This window comes from Puma concolor, chromosome B3, assembly GCF_028749965.1.
Source record: "Puma concolor isolate L17-30 chromosome B3, mPumCon1.1.hap2, whole genome shotgun sequence".
NCBI classification, from domain to species: Eukaryota; Metazoa; Chordata; class Mammalia; order Carnivora; family Felidae; genus Puma; species Puma concolor.
Window position 1 is genome coordinate 81,310,032 of NC_141672.1, and position 23,093 is coordinate 81,333,124.

General features: G+C 38.3%; 1 pseudogene across 1 annotated transcript in view; it reads right to left on the reverse strand.

Annotated features, from left to right (window-relative positions):
• Positions 1-23,093, reverse strand: part of LOC147580158 (uncharacterized) — a 243,780-nt pseudogene that overhangs the window by 18,238 nt on the left and 202,449 nt on the right. The window contains exons 9-11 of the transcript XR_015251957.1: positions 20,384-20,474; positions 19,971-20,079; positions 8,676-8,770 (exon numbers count right to left, since the gene is read on the reverse strand). The product of XR_015251957.1 is annotated as an uncharacterized LOC147580158 (transcript). The remainder of the gene's footprint in view (positions 1-8,675; positions 8,771-19,970; positions 20,080-20,383; positions 20,475-23,093) is intronic.

Sequence of the window (23,093 nt, forward strand, 5' to 3'; positions counted from 1 at the left end):
CGCCAGTCTGTACGCCTCTTGGAAGAAGGACTGGGTCTATATTTTAAATGCTGTTCCCAGTACTTTACACAGTACCTGACATTTATTGTAGGTGCTCAATAAATGTTTATTGAACGGATACTGCAGTGCAGTAATAGTGCAGGGGGCTCAGCTCAATTACCTAACCTTTAGGAACATGTAAAGGAAACGAAGTAAGAAAGGAATTGCTGCTTCTGTGAAGCCAACACCTTCCTCCCATTATTCTGAGCCCTTTCTACCATCACCTCATTTCTCCAAATCACAAGAATAAATAAAGCCATTCCTTAGGATGACTGATGAGGTGTAATGACAATAGCATGTTTGGAATTTCTTGGTCTGTGAGAAAGCTGGTATGAATTCCAGACCCAACAGGGAAAGGCTTACCATCATCAGAATGAGCGAGTGGAGGGGTACGAAAGCTGAATCACAGATTTAGAAAAAGGCACTGCATTGGAATGTTCAATCTACACACAGAGAATTCTGGGTTTGGATCAGTTTTCTTTTCTTAGGTAACATTAGGTAGCATTAGTTCTATAGCTGTTTTATGCATTATAAATTGACGAAAATGCTCACCACTTTTCCTTTAAACTAGTTGATTCTCTCCCACAAAAGTATTAATATGGTTGTCATCCTCTCTTCCAATGTGACATTTTCTATTAATTAATTAATTATTCATTCGTTCATTCATTATTCACAGGTCACAATGATCTTTCTAAAAATTATTTTCATTATTTCATACTGGTGTCAAAAATTTCACTTGCTCCTATGGCATAAAATCCAGGCATAAACCAGGTAGCCAAGGCCTTCAATAATTTGACTCCAACCTATCTTTCCATATGTGAACTTTCCCCCTGTCCCCTCATCCAAACCTCTCTTCTATTCACCCTTGTCTACATATTGTTTCCTCACATTTAATTCTCACTCTTGTACTTTTGAATCTTTCTCTGTCTATTCAAGTATGTGTTTTCTTTGAAGCAATATTCTTTATATCCTTTAACTACTCTTACTGAAGATGAGCTTTCCCGTCTTACTTAAGGGTAGAGATCACATCTTGGACTTCTCTGCATTTTGCTTTACATGTAATATGGATTATTTCAAAGATGAGTATGGTAATAATGCAGGTGATACACAGCTAGGGCATCTCACTGCTCATACCTGGGGAGGTCTTGCGCTTTTTCAGGTAGGAATGCTGATCACCATAAAGTTTTCAAATTTATAAGTATCCTTCATGAATGAAATTAACTAGAATTTCTTCCCAACTTTTCTGGTTTTACAAAGACATTAATCTACCAAGAGCATTACAAAGCAAAAAGACAAACACCAAATACACACTAGGAAATTGGGAATGGGGTATGCATGAACTAATGAGACTACTAAAATATGAAAAGATGCACATATTTACTCAAAGAAGTGCAAATTACAGTGAAATTCTCTCTTTGACTTTTGATACTGCTAATGATTAAAAAGTTAAGATTGTCAGTGAATAGTGTGAGCAAGGGTGTGAGGAAATAGGAACGTACATGTATTCGGGAGTACAAATTTGGTATGACTTTTTTGAGGGGCGAGTTAGCAATATACATGAATATTTTATTTATTTATTTTTATTTAATTTTATTTAATTATTATTTTTTAATACACATGAACATTTTAAATTTACCTAACCTTAGAGTGAAGAAGTTCACTTTTAGGAATTCTCCCTACAGACATAAACATATAAATGCACAAACACATCTATTTGTTAAAAGATGTTCATTGCAGTATTATGTACAATAACAATAGGCCTCCTAATACTCTTCAGTAGGGGTTAACTCAGAGTCAAGTACCAAGTAATGGTGGAACTGGGCCTTGAGCCCTGGCAAGCTAACTCTATGCTTATAGATGGAAGGCTTTATTACTTCAGCTGAACTTACTGAGAGCTATTCTATTAGGAGCTCAAAATCCTCTGTAGACATTTGTTCTGGTTTTTGGCCAGAGGGAAGAGTGGTTAGGAATAAGTGATAAACATACTACAGTCATTAAACAAGTCAGCAATAGAGATAAGACTAGAGTTCTTATCTTCTTGACTCTCAATCCATAAAACACTCTGCCATTTCTCATCTCAGTTTTGAGTTGACACACATTTATTTAACTTGGTGACAGTGTCTGCAAAAAATAAAAATGTTCTAATGAATCTTTCAGGGTGTTCTGATAGTTTCTCTGTTTTGAAGTATGTCTGATGAATGCTTTATACGTTAGATTTATTAAAAACACATCCATTACTTTGGGGCCTTGGGTAGATATTTAAAGGAGGAATATGGCATATTCAACCCAGCAGTTAAAATTCCCATAAATAGCCAAGGGATGACCCATCAGGGGATGTCGAATCAAAAAGATGCTCTGAGAAGCTGAGTGGACTTGGCTTCTCTAACTACAGAAAATAGTCTTGCCTCCATTCCCTGTTGCTCAAAACTTCAATTTTTTTTTTTTTTTTTTTTTTTTTGCAAAGACAGGCAACTGATTCTTCTACTTTGTTTGACCTACCAAACTCCCATTCAATGTAGGCAAAAATGCAGTTGTCAAACTAGGATACAAACACAAGTGCCAGTGTGCCCAATGAACTTTGGAAGAGAGAATGATCAAAAGTACAAAGATCTTTCACAACTAACACTGGGTAGACAGATACATAATTTCTTCTAGGAAGCCAGCTAGATAGGGCACTAGATGAGCAGAACATAAGGATTCAGTTTGCTCTCCCTGTCTGTTTTCTAATTAAATTTTAGGACATGGAAAAAATATTCTAGAGTTTGGAAGAGAACAAAGTAAAAGGGTTGCAAGAGTGCAAGATTTCAAGATTCATCTCTGAAAGCTGGGTTAATATATCAAACTGGATTAGTCTGCCAAAAATATGAAAATATAAAAACATCATAAATTAGTCAGTTGTCCATGGCTATAATCTGTTTGCCTGATGCCAGATGTACTTATGATAGGAAAAACAGGTGGCTTTAAAATAGCTGGAAAATGTTAAGCACTTATATAAGATAACAGATTTTTTTTTTTTTTAAGTATCAAATGGGTTAGTATCTTATTAGGGTATGCAGGTTAAAAAAAGTGGCTATGATTTAACTGGGACCAATGACAAGTTTTCTCATTTTAGGATTTCAGTGTTCATTTAGGGAACTATAATACCATGTACTACAAACCCTTTATTAAATCAATGCATTCATTATGTGAAATCAAATTTTGTTCAATCACTGTATTTTGATAGACTAGACTATTGTGCACGGGTAGGAGATAATGGATTGAAGAGAGTGTCCTTGAAGGAGAAGAGCTCCAACCTCCTTTCTTTACGCATTCCCAGGAGACAGTCAGTTTCTGACTCCATCAAAACTTCAGAAATCTGCCAGGGACTGTGAGCCAGCCCTATGTGGTATAACAAATCAGTGCATGAACCAGCTAACCATATAACTGGTGCGAGGAAAGAATGAAATCATTCCTGCTTAAAATTTCTCGATGTCATCTTTTAACCTATTAAGGGCGATTGGCTTAGCTAGCTTTATGGCAACTCAGCCATGTGTATGGTAAGGACTCAGTAGAAGCCATCATCAAAGTTAGTAAATCTGTTTCTGCTCTCTGCAAGCTCTACTCACTTAGCAGATCCATCTTTCTGTCCCACTGCCCAACAATTAGAGGAAGAACAGGGAGAGCCCTTGAGAGAGGGGGGAGAGAGGACAAGACCTAGTAGGCAGACGTACACATACACGACACAGATCCGGAGGAAACATATTAAGAGGTATTTTCATAGCCTGATGTGCATAAGGAAGAGGGAAATCAAGGCTCATTTGAAAAATGCTTGTTTTCCCATAACTGCTTACAATTTTCCTTGTGCACTGACAGGGTCTTCTAACACACCTTTGTGTTTTGGGTGCTGGAATACTCATCAGCATAGACTAATTTTGACACAATCACTAAATCCTAAATTCTTCTGGCAAGAGGGCATGGTTAATAAAATCAAGGAAACAATAAAATTAGCCTACATATATTCTTAAAAATATTCTAGAAACAAAAATCAAATATATATTTTTGTATCCTAAAATCAAAACCTTGCTAAATATTGATCACCTAATGACAAAAAATTTCTTAAATTTCAAATCTTAGGGGCACCTGTGTTGCTCAGTTGGTTGAGTGTCTGACTCATTATTTGGGCTCAGGTCATGATCCCAGGGTCATGGGATCAAACCCTGTGTTGGGCTTTGCACTGAGCATGGAGCCTGCTTAAGATTCTCTCTCTCTCTCTCTCTCTCTCTCTCTCTCTCTCTCTCCTTCTGCCCTCTTCCCTGCTCGCCCTCTCTCTAAAATGATTTTTTAAAACATTCAAATCTTAAAGACATTCTCCTCCATACAGTGTCCTGGGTGTCTTGAAAGCATAATCTGGGTACATAAATTGCCACAAAGATCTCTGGGAAGTGCTTTTCGGCAGGGGATAGGGGAAATTATAATGAGAAACACTCACCAGCACAAATTGTGTAAAAAGATGGTTATGCTACTTCCCGAACATTTAATAGCTATCTGCATCTATTTACACACATAAGTCACATCACTATATGGATATAAAATGTTTCTGTTAAAAGCCTGAGGATGTGAAAGGGAGAAGAGAGGAGAGAAAAAAAGAACCAGTGACTTAGGAAGAGGAGAAACGGCAGCCTCTCACCCTCCCGAAAACATTTCAAAAACCATTTTTCTCACAGGGATGACTTCACATTTTTCTACCTTGTAAAAGGAAGGGAGGTACTTCTTGACTGGAGAGGAGTTATCTTATGACCATGTCTTGAACCTCTGCATTATTTCCCCAATTTTCAACACACGAATGAAAAGAGGACAGAGATAGTGACTCCCCTTTTGAGACAGGTAGGTCTGAGTTTGGACCAGCTCCACATCCAGGTCATGGTCAACGTCATGTGCACTGTGTCTTCCACCTGGAGCTCAAATGCAGTGCTGAAATGCATTGGGCTGCACGTGACTGCTTTTTTTCTGGGCACAGTGTGAGAGTGATTTATGAGGGAGGAGACAGAAATGGCTAAGACCTGCAAAACACGATGTCTTCGTACCGCCTAAGAATTCCCTGTTCACCCCTGACTAACATGGAAACAAGGGAAATCTGCAGAGTTCTCAAGAGGCTCTTAGACAACACACTGTAGAACACACAATGCTCCCAACTTTAGCCTGGGATTAAGACCCCTTTGAAAAGAAGCACTTTTCTTCCTATGAAAGGAACATTCTTGTGGAGGATGTTTCCCTGGGTCAGAAGGTAGGCTGATATAGTAGGTAGCAATCACCTGACTCCCTTCTTAACTAGGCCAGCATTTGTTCATTGAAGTGGCTAATACATGCAACTTTAAATCCTTTACTCAGATTTTTAGTAACTACAAAACCCAAAGAAACGTATTACATTGTTTTCCTGTCTTCTCAGTGCTAGAAAGGAGGCAGTTTTTCTATTTTCTTCCTATACTGACATTAGCACTGGGTTTTTGACAATTTAAACTCTGTAAGAAACCCTAGAATTTCAAAGTACTGTTTTTATTCACTTATTAAGGAACAAAGGCCCTTTCCATAATAGAGAGACTTAGGGCTAGACTGGGGAAGCATTGAAGGAGTTAAGTGAGGCACAGAAGAGCTCACCATGAAATGGTGCAGAGGGAGACGTGGCTATAGCTAGTGCTGGAGGGAATAAATGAAATAATGGATATTGGTCTGGGCGAATTGTGTCCCCCACCACCTGCCCCAATTCCCCTTTCATATGCTGAAGTCTTAACCTCCAGTACCTTAGAATTTGACTAGATTTGGAGATAGGGCCTTTAAAGAGATAATTAAGGCAAAATGGAGTCATATGGGTGGGCCTTAATCCAGTATGACTGGTGCATTTATAAAAAGAAGAGATTAGGACCCAGACAATCCAGACTGAGGGGCCATTATGTGAGGAGGTGAGAAGGTGGCCATCTGCAAGCCAAGGAGAGAGACCTCAGAAGAAACCTACCTGCTGACAACTTGATCTTGGATTCCTAGCCTCCAGAACTGTAAGAAAACAAATTTCTGCTATTTAAGGCACCAAGTCTGCGGTATTTAGAACACGGGTTTGAATTTGCTTGGTGATTTATGGAGTACTTTAAAAATGCTAGTTATCATCATTATTATTAAGGGGGGTATCACGGAGGAGCTGGGAAGTGGAAGCCAGCCTGGACACCCAAAAGCAACACATGTCAATAAAAATGTATTCAATGCTGACTATGCGCTTGGTATAGTAAGGTGAATAAGATAGGCTTTTTGATTCCCAGCAGATGGCAACATGATATGGCAGATAATGAAAGAGCTAGAGAAACTTAGGGAGAAGGCAATTACTTCTGCTTGTTGGGTGTGGGGAGTGGAGGTGGGGGAGAGGAGAGTTTACAATGTATTCACGAAAAGAGAGTGGCATATACAGACTCAAAAACTGAGTAAGACTTTGCCAGGCAGATGAGGGGAGGGCTGAGTAGGAAGCACATTCCAGGGCACCTACATGTGAAAGTGCTCCATGTCGCTGGGAGAAAGCCCGCGGTGAGATGGCGGGACAGAAAACACAGGTGAAGTGCTCTCAGACTTGCGGAGAAGGTTGGCATCAGCTTGTAGAGGGCCTTGAGTGCTGTGTGAAGGGATTTGGGTGCTCTCATGGAGGCAATAGTGAAGGAAGATGCATTGGTTTTATTCTCTCAACATTTCTTTACTTTCCGCTCTGATCCGTTTTTCTTGCATTCATTGTGAACCTTCACCCAAACTTCAAGTCCTCCTCTCTCCCTGTCTACCAGGGTTCTGTCAGCCAAAATTTTTCCATAAAAGCCATCTTTTCTAGAGGGTTAAGTGATTTTCCACTGACACTCACCCTTGAAAGGTAAGCAGTAACCCTGATGTCCTGGACCCTGAGCAAGCTTTGCCACCAATTTGATAAATCTTATAAGGCAAGTCGTTTTTATAATTTTGTTAAGAACTGACAATAGGGTTCACTCACAGAGATCAGCCAAATGTATCGGGGTCTCAAAAAACATTGATTGACTGGGTGAGTAGAATGTGTCTAAAAGCTCATGTAGGGGCGTCTGGGTGGCGCAGTCGGTTAAGCGTCCGACTTCAGCCAGGTCACGATCTCGCGGTCCGTGAGTTCGAGCCCCGCGTCAGGCCCTGGGCTGATGGCTCGGAGCCTGGAGCCTGTTTCCGATTCTGTGTCTCCCTCTCTCTCTGCCCCTCCCCCGTTCATGCTCTGTCTCTCTCTGTCCCAAAAATAAATAAAAAACGTTGAAAAAAAAATTAAAAAAAAAAAATAAAAGCTCATGTATACCCCATTCTTTGGCCTGGCCATTCTCCCTTTCCCTCTCTCTTTTTTTGTATCTGAATTAAAATAACACCTACCAATTATGGAACCTAGCCAAACAGTTAAAGACAAGTTATGAGATTAATTGGAAATGCATGCCATTCCTTGGAGAAATTTCGAGTATCCTTTATTGATTCATGCTTATATATTGCAGGGAAAAAAGAAAAATCACATTCACTCTTTATTCCAAGTAGACCTCATCATATATACTCAAATAGCTGTCCAGAACCTTTTGACTATGGTGGGGAAGCTGAAGGACACTGCAGAATATGCATCTGAACAATTAGATGGTGGAAGAATGGCCTAATGTGTAAAAAGGCAGAAATAGTCTTTTATCACTATGTTTTCTGTTCCTACATACCAACGTGTAAATTAGAAGTAAATATACATGCCTCTGATCTCTAGCTCTATCTTTAGGACACTAATAAAAAGCTTCCATTTTGATCAAGAGTTAGTTTTTAAGTTCTCAGAATTCACTCTTATAAAAGAGTTTTAAACATTTGTTATCTAATTTTAATTATGGAAAGACAATTCTTAGAGAAGGAGGATAAATGAAGTGATTAACAATAAGAGCTCTGGTGTCAGATGACCCTGGATCAAATGCTGTTTCTTTAGGTTGTAATGACCTGTCTGAGTCATTTGAGCCACTTTGTAACTTTGAGGATCACTGTGAGGATTGAATGAGATGGTCTGGGTGAAATGGGTGTTTAGCACAATGGTGGATAAATATAACAACCTGCTATATAGAAAAGAGCTTTCTCTGCTAAATGTGGGGCCCTAAAAGTGAGTTGATAAGGGAAGCCATACGGAATGTCAGATACCATTCTCATCTACAGCTACAATTTCTCTGGTCGGTGGACAAGAAATGATGGTGCTGACATAATTGGTAAACCACAACCAGAAAAATCAGTCCATTTACATTTCAAGTAGCTCAGAAGGATCTGACTTACATAGCTGTAGCAGGGAGCTAACAGTTCAAGGGAGTTTGTGTTAATAGGAAGTATTTTTGAACCCTTGAAGCAAAACACATGTTTATACCTAGATAGAAAAGTTTACTTTGGGTCTTATTGCCTAACTGTGAACTTCGGCATTAAAATCCTTAGGCCAGCTTTGCACCGGTAAGATAAAGACATTTCAGAATAGTGCTGAGGTCTATGGCCATACCACCCTGAATGTGCCCGATCTCATCAGAACGGTGCAGAGGACAGTTAGTGTAAAAGCTTACTCCTCACGCTGAGTGGTAGAATCTTTGTTTGGCGGTCTAGGTGCTAAGCCAGCATCCTACCTGGATAATTTCTCCTCAGGGTAAATGGATCACAGGGGCCAGAACCAGTGTGGGTAACATCTTATCCATCTCTGCTTCCAGCAATGTCTTGAACTCTAAAACGCAAAAACGGAAAAATGATGCATTTTCACTGTTGACCTTGTACACAGCAGGTGCACGATCAATAGCTGTTGAATACATTTATCTACCACTGCAAAGTCAGTTTCTTGGGGGTAGGATAGGAATAAAGACTCTCGTATCTTGTACAGGTCTGACAGCCAGCAAGCATCCATTGTTTCTGGTTCTGTGGTATGTTTTGCCTGAGGAGTTCTCCATTATCATACCAAATGGAACTAATGTTAAAATATTAGGTCTCTAACTTTTCTGGTTTGTAATCTTAGCAGAAATTCTACTTGTAATATGATTGAAATGAAAATGCCTTTCCCCAGACCTGGAAGTGATGTTCGGGTTAAAGTTATTTAAAATACAACAGGAAAGCAACCCTAAAGAAATATTTAAGACAAAATCTAATGATGATAAAAATCAGCATTGTTATTTGCTGTTAATTTGATAATGTTAATATAGAAATGAAGCATGGGATACTATATATTATAAATATGGAATTAGAAAAAATATTAAGTATATGTTTTGATTAAGTAATACAAGCACAAGAAGAAAACAAAAATATTTTCAAGTATCATTCAACTTGTAAGTACAATAAAAATTTCTCATATGGGAGAATTTCTTCTCTAAACTAAGAAATCCTCTTGTAACTGAAACTGTCATGAAGTTACCACATTAGACTAATGACCTTTAGTTATAATTGGATAATTGAATTTTAAATTGTCAAGAAAACGGAACTAAAATTCATAAAACTTGCCAAGAGAATAACTCTTTGATACACATTTGACAATCTGAAAAATACCACAGCTCAAGAAAAAAAATGAACCTGCTCTTACATTATCCAAGGGCAAAGCACTTGAATATTCCTTTTAAAAGCCTTTTCCCCCCAAGATCTCAGGATTAAAAAATAGCTCAGCCACTTTTGTTGAATTTGTGGTGCATTTGCTTTCAGTCTCCTTTAAAGTAACATTTTATTAGTTAGGATTGTTACATGAATCCTGTACTTAATATAGGGATCATTTATAGCTAACTTCTTATTGTAATGACATTTCATGATATACTGACAATGATACCTAGTCTCTAATTATTAATTAGGAGTACAGAAGAAATAAGCAAATTATTTAACTGGACAGAAAGTGTAATGCATAGGAATTAAATATTTGGAGTGTTTGTGGATTAAGAAGACTATCCATTCCTGAATTTCTTCCACACTGAAAATTGTTGACACTAGAGGCAAGTATTGACAGAAGTAGGGCTGATCAATATTGAACCTTAAGGGTCAAAGGACTTCATGTTTAGTGTAATAAGCAACTTAGTTTAGGTATTACAGTGTTTCGGTAAAGTAACAATTATTAAGGGTCAGGCAAGGTTTCTTTTATAAACTCTAATTTGGGGACGCTTGCATAGTTCCAGAGTCTCCAAAGGCATGAGATAGTATGATTGAAGCAAGATGATGGCTTGTGTGTCATTACACTCAAAGTTGAGGAATTAGATTATCTCCACTCTCCACATTCAAATCCTATCTTTTCTTACCATCCCCATAGAACTTTTATGAAATCTCTAAACCTAGAAGCTTTAGACGAGAGGTAAATCTCTTTTAAGTTTTAAATGGAATCTTTACTTTTTTGAAAATTATCTAGCACATTCAAGTAGGCTACGAATTACAAATACTACCAAAGGGAGCTCTGTATCTATTCAGCCAGATATGGTTCAATGAAAACTCAGAAACAACCTCTACACTTTCCACTTAGTTGTGTGTAGAACATTAGTACCACATGGAAATCATTATTCTTCACTCAAACATACTCGATCATATTGGCCTACTGAATTGTTAAGGTTTGGTTTTCCAGCAAATCTGACTTTTAATGTAACTAAGAAATAGTTTTTAATTATTTATTTCAAAATTTGTGTTGGACACATTAGGATTGAACTTGAGAAAAGGCAAACAATAAAGTAAATATATGCCAATTTTTAAATAATAACAAAACGATGATGAAATAAAAAGATAATTACATAGAAATAAATCCCTTATTGTTATTTTCTTAAGTTAATGTAAAACTTTAAAACTAACATGAAAAAGTTTAAGATTATGGGCTTGAGAGAAAGGATGGCTATCTGAACAGAGAAGAGGAGCTGAGTGCTAACTCAAGTACTTTCTCCCTCTTGAGCCCCATATAAACACAATTCTGAATCTTCAAGTCCTTCCTGGGCAGACACTAAGTGCTCTGCCCTCTGTGACCTTTCTTCTAGAATTTAGAATGTATAGATACATTCAAACAACAGAAGTGGGCATTGATCAGTCAAGGAAGAAGCCGTGCACTTTCAGTTTCCATTACATTAAACAAAATACTCATTAGTGCTTGGCATTTTCCCAAGCAGACACAATCTAGGTGTCCACTGAGGCCTCATTGTGCAGTTAAGAAGTTTAAAAAGACCTTCTAGACATCAGCTAGGGACAATTAAGGGATGGGTAAAACTACTCCAGGGTAAGAAGGCTGAAATTACTGGAAACAAACACACATAGAATATCAACTACAAATAGACAAACTATCTTTACCTTTAAGATCAGTGAGATATTTAAGGAGAGAAAAACTAAAGATATTTTTGCTTAATAATCATTATCCTCCTTAATGAAACCACAAGACACTACGGGAGTATTCAGTTATACTAAAACAAAACCATGTCTAGATATGTGGTAGAAAAAGCATAATCTCATGGAAATCTGTCATCACAACATAATTATTCTTACCGTTTACCCAACAAGGAAACTAAGTGCTACTATTATTAAGAGGTCATAATAATGTAAGTTAGCTCTGAAATCCATATCCATTAAAACTGCTGAAACATGTTTTATTGTTAAACATCACTCCCAGATCCAAGACAGCTTCTAGAAAATATTAGAGAGCAACTACTTACATGCAGGTCAGGCTGACAAACTGTTTTCCCAAGTGTTTCCTTCCCTTCTGCCTTGCTCTCTTCCATCCATCCATCCATCCATCCATCCATCCATCCATCCATCCTTTCATACAACAAATATTTATTAAATACTGTCTGTGAGGCACTGTGTCAAGTTCAGGGGCTACAATAGTGAGCCAGTCCAACAAGGCTTAGTTATACATGAAGTTACAGGCTAGCACATAATGCAAAAGATTTGATATGATCTCTGTTGCTGTCGGTATTAAAGCAACTGTATTTGAGAAATCTTCATGCAAGACCATTAAAATGAGTTAAGTTTCAAAAATCATTCACATTACCTGTTTCTCACCCTCTGGGTATGGGAATGGGAAGCAAAGCTTTTCATGACAAAATTTCTCTTATTTTAAGGAGACATTTATCTTTCCACTTAGGCTGATGCAATCTAATTTACCAGCAAATTGTAGGAACAAATTTCAATTATGAACTCTTTCTCAAAAGGATGCCTTGTTATCTATTCACAAGGAATGTATGAAAGAATAAGAAAAAAGAAAGACCATAAGCTTAATATGGAACATGAAAACCTCTTTGAGTTTGCTACAATATACTCTCCATGCTTCTTAACTCAAAGACACCATTCTATCAGTATTAACACAGATCTTTAAATCCCAGAGCTAATAATGCTTCCCAGTTACATACAGCTGGATGCATCTGACAAGCAGCATGTAGTAGGAACCTCACAGGGGATAAGGTTCCTAACAGTCAACTAAGAGTTCAAATCCCAAAAGAGGTGCCCCTGGTGTGCAGAGCACTTAACCCTTCGACCAGTACCAACATGACTATTCACAAATTATTGATGTCCCTAAATCCCTGGCAGATTGCAGACAGTTCTCGTATCCATTGAAGCCCAAGCATATGGTCACTAATGGGATGGATTAAAAAAAACACATACACACGTTCAGTCTTTGCTACATGAATATAAAGCCACTGAAATGCTAGAAGGTGATTGAACTGGATGGAACACTGTTAAATACATGCTTAGCCTCATGTTATGGATCATTTCCATTGACATCTATCTGCATCCTTGGTACAGTTTAATTAAAGCTGTCTGGAACAAGTCTGCCCTCTAAATGATCGTCAGTGCAATGAAAAGGTGAAACATGAGGAGGCTTGAGGCCTTTTTTTTTTTTTGTAAAGCATTCAAATGGCTGTCTCTGTGGTTACGAACAGCAGTGGGGGAGAAATTCATTTTCAAAATTAGCCAGCCATTAGACTTTTTTTGCAGGAGAAAGTGGGGCTCCTTTTGATGTCATCTTGGAGTACCAGAAGCTGAGTTAGGTCATGCCAAATCTTAAGAACTCAAACTGGGCCATGTTCTGGTCTAAAATAGATACACTGTTTTTGGCCCTAAAGCAGTAAATTCTAGAGCACACTTGCATTTGTAATTTATTTGGCAAAACAGAATGCCCCGGTGGAACAGTTTTGCCTGAAATAGTCCCTTTCATAAGGCGATTGTGCACCTAGAAGGCAGGAACGTCATCTATTTAATTTGGCTTTAGAGCATATAGAATACTATCATACCAAGGAAATAGTTTCAAACAATTAAGGTATTTATTGAATACCCTTTATATTTCCACCACTGTTACGGAGCCAGAGAAACAAAATAAACAAAATATGGATTCAGGGTATAAGAAATGTGGGACGTAGTTTAGAGGCTGAATCTTAAATTAACTAATTATACCTACTTCTTATGGCACTTCCTCCTCTTTAATATGATTTTATTTATTTATTATTTTTTTTATTTAAAAAAAAATTTTTTTTTTCAACATTTATTTATTTTTGGGACAGAGAGAGACAGAGCATGAACGGGGGAGGGGCAGAGAGAGAGGGAGACACAGAATCGGAAGCAGGCTCCAGGCTCCGAGCCATCAGCCCAGAGCCTGACGCGGGGCTCGAACCACGGACCGCGAGATCGTGACCTGGCTGAAGTCGGACGCTTAACCGACTGCGCCACCCAGGCGCCCCAATATGATTTTATTTAAAGAGCTATAAATTAAATTATACATGCCCTTTAATACCAAAATTAATTGTACTTTATAAAAGGGCCCAAAGGACTGTGCCATGTTTAAAATTTTCATTCATTGGTTCCTCCACACAAATCCATCAGTCATGGGCTTATCCTTTTCATTTAATATTTATTTGGTATCTACTTCATATAGGATGTTGAGTTATACCCCATGTCTTACCCCCACCCCCAAATGCTTGTCTCTATCCATTCTACCATGTTCATCCAGACTGGTGAAAGGCAATACTAGCACTAAACAGAAAAGCACTCCTAAATTTAGTTAGGATGCTATTCAAGAGTGCAGACTATCTTAGATAGAAATTAGTCAGACCTATAAGATATTGTTTTCAACAAATAAGTTATAAGTGAAAGCCAATTAATTGGGGCAACAGGTATTGAGTGCTTACTGTGCACTGACATTGTGCTGGGAATTCTGGGGACCAGGAAACAGCAGAAGCATCCTCAACAAACTACAAACTGGGAAGATGCACACATTGGAAGTCACCAAGGAATGATGGAGTTGGAAGACCAAACACTAGAGTGATATCGGAAGGCTTTCTCAGGAAGACAGAGCTTGAGCTGGCTTTGAAGAATGAGGCCAGATGTCCGAGCCTAAAGCACAGTGACAGGAACATGGAGGGTAGAAGATGAGGTAGGAAATTATCCTGCCTTGAGTGGATGCTTTGTGTTGAAGAGTGTATCTCTTGGGGTCTGATCGGGAGACTAGAAACCACTTTAGGTATTTAACATAGAAAAAATTTAAAACTAGGAACTGATTTTACAAGTGATGACCTGAGATGACCAACAGGAGACAGTGTGGCAATGAAAGATTGGCAACTTCAGGTAACTGCCAATAACACTTGGGTTGAAAGAACAAGGGAGAAGGTAGGGTCTTGGGAGCTCAGAGACCAGGACCACCCAGTGGAGGATGGAACTAGAGAAGGCGTGGCCAGTGGGTGCTAGAACAATGGAGAAATACAAATGCAGTTAGTACTAGAGATCTACATGAAGCTGAGAGAAGAGGAGAACTCTTGAAACCTGGCTTCTTTCTGCCTGCCTCTCCTCCCCCATCACCTGGCAGTATCTCCCATGGGCTAAGTCCAGACAGAAGCTGACAAGAAGCCTAGGGAAAAAAAATTCTCTGCAGGAGTCAATCTGTATAATACAGAACAGAGTAGGTAAAGGAAGGAATATTTATAAGAGAAAACCAGCTAATATCAGCAAAGAGACTAATACAAAATAATGTTAGATTCTTATTATATAATAGGTTTTTAAAACCTAAGGAGAGGAGTTTAAACCAAATAGGCAAGAGATAGTTATATGAGGTTTTGGGGAAGGAAAGAGACATAATGAAATTGGTATTTTAGGAATATCTGGCCAGAGTTTGGAAAAAGATTTGAGGCAAAGAAACAAGTTAGGAGGTAGGAGATTAAAGGTGGCCACAAACTCTTTGACATTCCTCTCCTTGAGAGGTGGGGTATATTTCTTTTCCCCTTGGATCTGGGCTGGCCTGTAGATGAATTGATGCTGTACCAGTTCTGGGACTAGCCTTTAAGAAAAGACTGGCAGACTGGTACCTTGGAACCCTGAATTGCAATGTAAGAAGTTCAACCACCCTACCAAAGTGGTCATGCAGAGAGGTCCTGACACCACTGAGCCCTCCAGACAAGCCAGCTGCCAGTTAAATTCCAATGAGTAACTCTAATTAGTGCCACATGAAGCAGAACAATTGCTCAGTTGAGACTTGCCCAAGTTTTTGATCCGCAGAATCATGAGATATAATACAATGGTGGTTGTTTTAAGTCATTATGTTTTGGAGTATTGTGTTATGCAGTAATATGTAACTAGAATGGAGGGTATCCAAGAATGTGAACATATCATGTTGTGTCCCCAAATAGTAGGAACTGTGAGGAGGCCCCATTTTTTGGGGGAAATGGTCCTAAGTTCTCTTTTGTGTTTATAACAGGTAGACAATTTTTTTGTAAACCTGTAAAGGGCCAGATAGTAAATACCTTTTGCTTTGTGGGCTATATGGTCTCTGCTGCTACTATTCAACGGCATCATTGTAGGGCAAAAAAGCTCATAGACAATACGTGTAGGTGAGTTTCAATAAAACCTTATTTACAAAAAAACAAGCAGCTGGCCCAGAATTGGTTGTGGATCATAGACTGCTTGCTCCTGGTGTATAATGCTTCAGATATTAAGGAAAATTTAACTAGAGATATGCTATATGTGGATGACACACAGGAATTGAGACTTAGATTGGAGAATAAATATTCTGAAGAGGGCCTAGGATACGGCTATTGTATCTTTTTAAAGTTGCTTCTACTTCATCATTTCTTTTAAATGACAGTAGGATAGTTGGTAAATATATTAGTGGGCTGAAGAATTATTTGAATTTATAAGGTGGGGCCCTTGAACCAGACGATTTATAATCTGGAGACATACAGAGGACAAAATCAAACAGATTTTCAGATTATGAATAGTAGTCCTGGGTCCACCGTCAATGGTTTTCAAATTTATATAATTTCAACCCAATGTATTTCATGAGTAAATTGGACTATTCTAGAGCCATTTTTCTAAGTGTGACTAACATCCATCTAATTTTTAATTTATATCATATTTATGATTTATTTGAACAATTATGAGTTTGGCAATATTTCTTGTTTGTATTTGAAAAGCACTTATAACATTAATCTCAAAGTATTTATACCCCAAACTATCCTGAAAAGTCAATGGTTATTTTCCATAATTTATGATATATTGGAGGCATTTTATCATGCTATTTACTGTTATGTCATAGGAAAAAAAGTGTGACCTTTGAAGAAATAAAACAAGCAGCAGCGTCTTAGTTCTCCTGCATATCTGTTAAGTTTATGGATATTTATTTTAGGCTTTATAAAAATTCTATCAGGCAGCTAAACAATTTAGAGTCACACAGCATGTAAATTCTATTAAACAAGGGCTTTTTACCCTTTCACCTCTTGCCCTACATGTGCTTGGTACAGTGGTACCGCTATTCAGAACAAACACTAATAGTCTGCTGGAAATCCTTAATATAACAAATGCAGGTACGCTAGAGGATGCTAGTGAATATTCAGAAGTGTTTTTATCCATTTAAGGCAGAGAATGGCTTGAGCAATTCTGTTTTTGGCCTCAAAAAGAGCAACCTGGTTAAGAGGTGAAGCTTTCTTGGAGTTTCTGCATTTGATAAAGTACAGACCTTGCAGTGTTCCCTCATAGACCTGTGACCTCACGCCCTGGCCTCTTAACTTTTTTGTCCATGAAGGTAGAATGATTAGTCAGTTCCTTTTATTAGATATGTTAGCAGTTTCTGCTAAAAAGATGATTTTTTTTAAACTTTACTTATTTTGAGAGAGAGAGCGAGTGAGTGCGGGGGAGGGGCAGAGAGCGAAAGAGAGAGGATCCCAAGCACTGACAGTGCAGAGCCCTGTGTGGGGATCGAAATCACAAACTGTGAGATCATGACCTGAGCTGAAGTCAAGAGTCAGATGCTCTACTGACTGAGTCACCCTGGCGCCCCAAAAGATGATTTTAATAACATTAAATTGCAAAGAATTATGAGGCAAGGCTTGCCCCTAGATACTAAGACAAACCCAGTTTAAGCTGATGACACAGCTCCCATGAAGGGCCATCTGTTTAGCCCTAACAGCATTTTCTTTGTTTCACTTTTGTGGCTTGGCGTCAAACCCTGTCTGGGACACCTGCTCCATGTGAAATGAGACTGGCAGGTCTCAGTCCATTTGTGGCTGGCTGAAATTTCCCATCTTCCTCTCCAGGAAAATGGTCCATAAGGAAATCAAGTGAAAAGAGTTAGACGTCACACATGGCTTCACGTATAGGTGTACTGAAGGCCTAGATAATCTTCCTGTGTGAAAAGTACAATATAAATTCAACACTGGTTCATTGGTTCATCTACTTTGCCTCACAGTAGCTCTCTAACACCTGAGGTCTCCTGTATCCCGAAGATGATGCAACTTTAGGGACATCTTTTTACTATTAAGCCATGGCATAATTTGAGCTGAGATTGTAACGTGGCTTGAAATTGGCTGTGATTTGCTGCTTCATTTAAACAGGGATGGTGTATGAAAGTAGCATAAGAGGTACATGTTCTGTGCTTTTTACATTATGTAAATAGATCCGAAGTCTCCATAAATAACAATTAAAGAATATTCATAGGCTAAGAGTAAACAGATTAGATGCCTTCAGACCATACATTACCCAAGAGAGAAAGTAGAACACTGTAATTTATTATAACCCAAGGCAATATTACCTTAAAACGGTATGAATTTTGATTTCAAAAGTCAATAAGGTCTTTTCCATATAAATTTGAAGCCACCAAAAATGGCACTAAACTTACTAAATACACAATTAGTTTCTTGTTACAGATAATTTCTATTGATCCAAATCTGGTTTGTCAGCATGGATTAATCAAAATCGTCAGGGATTGAGATCTGGATGGCTCAAGGGATCAGTTCCTGGGCTATGAGCCTTTCCCCCTCAGGTCACTATTTCCAATACTTACAGGAGTTTTGAGAGGCCTATCTGACAGCTGGTGTGAAACAAACCAGTCCTTTCAACTAAATCTCTTGCATAGATTCATTGTCCCTTATGTTCAAAGACGTTATCACTTACAGTCTGAGGGTATAAGTAAGGGCAAAAGTTACTACCTTATCAGCAGTCCTAGTTATTATTCATAGATAAGTCCATATTTATAATCTCCTGTGGTAAGCAATACTAATTGCTGTCTTCAAGGCCTACTGTATCCAGTTATAGAATATTTATCTCTGTATGACATTTCCCTGCAAACCTAACCAGTTGATCTCTGATTGGTTGTCCCAAACTATTACATATATATATGTATATATATGTATGTATATATATATGTATATATATGTATATATGTATACATATATATGTATATACACACACATATATATATATATAGTAGAATAAACTGTAGAAATGTTTCTTTTCTAGAGATTATATATATATGTATCTCCTTTCTTTGTTTGCCTTTCAGGTCTTTTCTGTAGTGCAGGTTATAACATTCTTTTATTGCATAAAAACTCCAGGTCCAGGCTGGCTTCCCTGAAGAAATACTGTTCCCTACAGCTCTTGTGTTAGATTATCCTTCACCTGCTCATAGTCTTTAGGAAGCTTTTCATCTCAACCTGGACATCCATAGTGATATGCTGGCTAGTACAGATGCCCTGATCTTTGGCCACCCGATCTTATCATTAGGTCTAGGAAACCCTTTGGAGATCCTCTTTGTTGCAGCCCTCAGTCTATCAGAAGCTCCTGACAGCTTTCTTTATTCAAGATGAGTCAGGCAACCTTGTTATTAAGATTTTCCTAGTTATAGGGGTGCCTGGGTGGCTCAGTCAGTTAAGCATCTGACTTCGGCTCAGGTCATGATCTCGCAGTTTGTGAGTTCGAGCCCCGCATTGGGCTCTGTGCTGACAGCTCAAAGCCTGGAGCCTGCTTCGGATTCTGTGTCTCCCTCTGCCCCTCCCCTGCTCACGCTCTGACTCTCTCTGCCTTTCAATAATAAGTAAATGTTAAAAAAATTTTTGAAAAAAGATTTTCCTAGTTGTAGTCCCACAGATTTTGTTGCCAGGGGCCAAACACCCTGTTTCTGTTCTGTCTGGGTAGAAAAATTAACAGACTTTGATTACAAAGATACTTGGCATTTTTGGTTAGAAGAGAAAGAACTTGGGCTACTTGGGATTAAAAAAAGGGGTTTTAGCTATCCTTGATCTTTTATAAAGTTTTGCCTTTTCTTTACTAGAGCATTTTCAATTTCTGGTTTTTCTATAAACTATGCATCTAGGAAGCCCAAACACAGTGACTAGTATCTGTGCTGTACTATGAACTCAAGTTCATGGTTCTTAATGATATAAAGAATGGGAAGTATCTAGTGCTTTCCGAGGTATTCTCAGAGGGAGCTCATGGTACTCTTTGGCTGTTGTGGAGGAAACAGTGTGGTTCTCTACTACTGGGCCATGTCCATGCAATGAAGCCAGCTTGGTGGAATGTCCTGATGATGGAAATCACCTGTTAGGGAGTGGCCAAGGGAACTGGTAGTTTTGTTACTAGTTATCTATATGTCTATGGCTACTCAATTTCAAGTCTCATTACTGTGGAGTTGGAAGTGGAGGCGTAGGAGGGTCTGATTAAACCAAGCAATGTACCTTCATGGATTCCAGATGTCAGGGAAGTAGCCCAAGAGAGTTACCATCCACTTCCGGATTGCTGACGTGAGTGGCTCCAAATTGATCTGAGTGCTCCTGGCTCATAAAGCTGTAGGTGTGGAAGGAAGAAAGAAGAGCCTCTGATTTCGAGTAAATGGTTGGAGATGATCTGGCTAAGTTAGCTTTCCTTCTTAGTCCAGGGAAGGGGAAGAAGTCACTTTTGTAAACCTTCTTAGTTGAAGATGAAGCTATTCTGGATTCTTCCTTAGAGGATCTACTATTCTCCTGGGGATAGGCTGCCCACAAGTTAAGTGAAAACATAGCATTCCTTGGACTTTATTTTTTCCCCCGTGCTGTCACAGTACTTCGTATACATTTCAGTTAAAATTTCATATTGAACTGTAGTTGTTTACCTGGTTTTCCTTTCCAGTGGATAATGAAAGCAGTAACCACGTGTTATTTGTCTTTATATCCTCAGACCATGGATAGACTCTGGCGCATTACCTGCACAAAACAAATGTATGACAAATGAGTGAACAGTAAAAACCAGAGGAAAACCAGGTCTGCTACAGTTCCTTGTAATCCTACTCTTTCCCTTTGGTGATAGTGACCTAGAGATTGAATCATTCCATGTTGGTACAGTATAGTTGGTAAGCACATGAATGCCATGTGCTTCATTTGAATCATGATTCTGATACTTTTTAGCTATGTGATTTTGAGTAAGACTTAAGTGTCTTCCTCTATAGAATTAGAATAATACTTATTTCTTTTTAAAAAATTTTAAAAATGTTTTTATTTATTTTTGATAGATAGACAGACATAGCATGAACTGGGGAGGGGCAAAGAGAGAGGGAGACACAGAATCTGCCGCAGGCTCCAGGCTCTGAGCTGTCAGCACAGAGCCTGACATGCGGCATGAACTCGTGAACCACAAGATCATGACCTGGGCTGAAGTTGGATGCTCAACCTACTGACCCACCCAGGTGCCCCAGAATAATACTTATTTAATTTGGGATGTGAGGATTAAATAAATTAACATGAAGTACCTGGCAAATACAGGTTATATTATTATTATTATTATTATTATTATTATTATCATTATCATCATCATTATCATTATTATCATCACCACCCTCAAAGTGAGAATACGGCCAGTTTGCTGCTGCTGAATTTAGGTGAGAGAGACAACATCTGTAGCAGCAGGTAAGAGTGCCAGAATTACTGTTATGAACAACAGTAATAGATCAGTTAACCTGCAGTTATTGTGCATCCTCTGTGTGGTTTGATTTACCAGGTGGAAATATGTGGCTTCCTTGTTTTAATTTCCTTTAGAGAAATAAAATCTGATTATTTAGTCAAGGGGATCCCTTTTTGCTTCCAGGAGGCCAAGAGGGGTGTGTGTGTGTGTGTGTGTGTGTGTGTGTGTGTGTGTGTGTGACTGATTTGAGCTATGTTTCAATATCCAGCAATTGTTTAGGCAGAGAGGAAATGTGTGAGTGCAGAGGCATGGAATGCCACCATCCTGACCAAGCCAGAGAATACTTCTAGATTCTCTGGGGCCTAGAAATAAATGGGGCCTAGAAATGCAAAGGAAAGCAGGCAGGGTGGACAAAAAGTTTTGGAAGTCTGGCATTGGAAGGGCAGACTTAAGAGACCTATGGAGGAATACTGGAGAAGAGAAAACCTCTTAGCCTACTACCTTTCATACATAGCAACAGAATAGTGTAATATGCTAGAAAGTAGACGTACTGATTGCCCATAAAAACCAGTACAAAATAAGAAAATTCTAGAAAGACTAGACAATGTCTAGAGTCTAGATTGCTCTGAAGGAATGTATTCATTTAGTATTTAGGTTTCTTTCAGTTAGCATCTTTTACTTAATCTTAAGTCTCTCTATATTACCTTTTTTCTCACTTTGTTTGCCCCTATAACTCTGTTAAATTGGTGACCTGGAAGTGTACAAGTTCTGTTTTTCTCTCGCCATCAACAGTTCTAAACAATGAACAAATAAAAGAACGCTACATGCCCAAACATTGATTTGAAGGATATCTTGGAGATTTACAATATGCTAAACTAGGGAAAAACTTGGGAATAATCCACACAATACATGTTGCTCTCCATTATAATCAGTTTTTCAGGCTCTGTGTCGATACAACTTTTTCTCCTTTTTCACAATGGTTTACAACTTAAATAATTTAATACAACAGTTGTTATATTTTTATTGCAAGCTTATAAAACTGGAACCATAAGTCTTTTCTATGCAATATATTATCAAAAAGTGACACTGGAGAAGGGAAGCTGATGATTACCGAAACTGTAATTCAATCTTCAAGTTCTGAAGATGTCATAAAAACGTCTCCTTCTTTACTTGCATACGGCAGATACCATCAGGATGCCTCAAATGAACTCTCTCTGGGTATTCAATCTCTCCTCCAGCATTATTTCATATACAATCAGAACAAAAATGGGACTCCACAATGCAAATGCAACTGTGATTCAAGCCCAATAGTTCTTTTGTCAAATAGGATTTCCTTTTATGAAGTTTCATTTTAGAATTAATTTTGATATCAATGCCTGTCAAGCTGTGGAAATTGAGCTGAACCAAGGGAGTCTATTCCTATTTGAGCCGCATTGTAGAAAGTGGTAATTAGAAAAAAACGCAGAGAATTTGTACTGTGCTAAAGAAAATTAAGCTCGTCATGCTGCATGCTGTCATTCTGGTTAAAAGTATAGGTGTGGTAAACAGCAACATTCCATAAATGCCTATTTTTTCATATATTTAAAATTTACTACTTTCACCCTGCCGTATTAGTTGTCAGGAAATAATTTCTTAATTCTGACTGATTCCTCCTGTGGTCTGAAAGCTGTGTGAATTAAATAACAGATCCCTATAGTATTTACGATTAACAGCGTCCCCCATAACTAGCATGGAAGGAAATACATTCCTTTTAGAGAAAGAGGATGGTTAGTTATTTATACGTTCTTGCCAATGATTATCATTCAGTGGACTTGTCACGCCTGTGTTGACTTCAGTCTAAGACAAAGAAGCATCAAATTCCCCAAGCCTCTTCTTCATGTGTCCAACATGCGGTTAATCTACTGACAGTGTTGCAAATGGAATTT